The 2,207-nt window shown below is 30.3% G+C and overlaps 1 long non-coding RNA gene across 1 annotated transcript; it reads left to right on the top strand.

Moving 5' to 3' along the window:
- The first annotated feature begins 586 nt into the window (after nt 1-586).
- LOC133816657 (uncharacterized) lies at nt 587-1,952 on the top strand. The gene is made up of 3 exons (XR_009885394.1): nt 587-1,065; nt 1,725-1,799; nt 1,866-1,952. It is a non-coding gene; the product is annotated as an uncharacterized LOC133816657 (long non-coding RNA).
- Nucleotides 1,953-2,207: the final 255 nt, after the last annotated feature.

Below are 2,207 nucleotides of genomic sequence, written 5' to 3'. Positions count from 1 at the left end.
TTTTGTTAATATTTTTCACATGCAGCAATAATTCAAAGTTTACCCATACCAGTTTAGGTCAATGTATATCATGTGCCCATAATAATAATAAGCAATTATAAACTAACATAGGATGCTGAACACTACTTGAGTTGTCAACTCAAATTACAAGTTACTGAACTTTGATCACTCATAAGAAGTTAATTCAAGTAGTGATGAGCACCCATACCAGTTTCGTCCATTGCTGCCTGCTATGATGTGCATAATCTCTTTTCTTAGCTGTGGTTATCTCTGTTTTTGGTCTTGATGATTAACTGTTATATGGTTTTTTTTTGTGTTACAATTTGTACTTGTTTCTGTTATAAAGAAATAATAGTCTGGTTGTTTTCAATATATTTTTTTGGGTTATCTTTCAGGAGAGTTTTGGTTGCGTTGGACTTTGTCAAAGAAAATTTGTCAGGGTTATATTTCCCATTTGATCTGTGTCATTCCATATTCCAATTTCTTCTATGTTGACCAACCCTCTTTGACCCATTTTCTCTGTATTTTGGTTTGTATAGGAACGAAGTTCAAAATTACTTTGTGTTAATAATAAAAGGAGAAAAAAATGGCATCTTTATTTTGTGTTAATAATGTTAAAATCAGAAGCTTCTAATTTTGAAAGATGAGAATATACTAACTTGGCCATGTTTATTAATCTTCCCAAAGTCTTAATACTTCATATGGTTTAAAGATGATTTGAGCACTGATACCATTGTTATTAGCCCAAGTTTGCAGTGAGAAAAGGTTATGGTTGGAATCTGAAGCTAATGATTTTTGACATTTTTACTGCAATAACGAGAAAGATTTAGTATGTTCATTATAGAAGCTATATATTCGACATAGCAACAATAAATTAGCTCAATGTGAAATGAAACCTGTTTCAATCCACTTTTACCATTAAATTTGTTTTATGCATTGTAGAGTGTAGTTTTTGAATTTGAATCATGGACTTTCTATTTATCTTGTTCCGATCTGCAGTCCATGCAACGAGGCGATCCAGCTTGGGTTGGTTATATATATGCCTTCTTAATCTTTTCTGGAGTGGTATGGCTTCTATCTTTCAAGAACTCAAATAAAGTAATGTGCTTTCTGCTTAAAATTGTAACACTTTTGTACAGAACTAATGGCAAGTTGAAATCTTAATATTTAAATCACTTTTATGGACTACAAGGAGATTATTGGAATGAATCAAGTTGTAGTGTGAGATAGAAGTTATTTAGGACAGTTATAAATTTTCAATTCATTAATATGTTTATTATGGCAGCCAACAAGGTTTGACAAGTTTTTGTACATGATTAACTTTTGTATGAATTTCTTGAAAAGTTTGTGTATACACTTGAAAGACAAAAGCCTAAATTATGTAATTGCGAAATTGCAAAATTTAATATCTGATTTCTTAAGTCATGCACACATGAGAACTTATACTGCAATTTGATGTTTTCTTAGATATTAAATGCTTTTCTCCCCCTCTATAGCAAAGTTTTATTGCTTATTCTTTGGAAAACCGACATAGATGTTCCTTTAATATCTTTAGATTTCTGACTTCCTTATGTTTTAATTCATAGAAGTAAAGAATACAAAGAAAATAGAGTTGCTGATTGTGTTCGTTTTAAGAATTAAATGATCTTTTTATTCAGATTAGAAAAAGTAAATTCGCATAGATTAACTTGTTTATTGACTACTTGATTTGATTTTTTTTTCAGTCAATTGGGGTGTTGACCGAATCTCAATATTTCCAGAATGTTATGCGCGTTGGTTTCCGGCTGAGATCAACTTTGGTAAAGTCCTCTTTTATGTTAATACTGTGAATTATGTTATAGTGTCTAATTTTGTCAACTTTTTAGGTGGCTGCTATATTTAGAAAATCATTACGATTGACTCACGAGAGTCGCAAGAGTTTCTCTACAGGAAAGATAACAAATATGATTACCACAGATGCTAATTCACTTCAGGTAAATATGATTCAGGTTTGTGTACTTTGATTAATTAAATATCTTTAACAACAAGTAGTGTTGTTTTGTTTAGGAAAAAATCAAATAAAACTTATATTCTTTGCTTTCTTTCTCAATGAAGAAACTTCATGATGTTTTTTCTCATCATGGTTTACATAATTTCAAAGACATTTGTTTTCATTGATGTTTTGGAAGGAAAAATAAGAACCTTAAGTACTTTTTCTTCCAAATTAT

Source organism: Humulus lupulus, chromosome 2 (assembly GCF_963169125.1).
Source record: "Humulus lupulus chromosome 2, drHumLupu1.1, whole genome shotgun sequence".
NCBI classification, from domain to species: Eukaryota; Viridiplantae; Streptophyta; class Magnoliopsida; order Rosales; family Cannabaceae; genus Humulus; species Humulus lupulus.
Note: the sequence above shows the minus strand (reverse complement) of the source record. Positions and strands in the feature narration are given on the sequence as shown.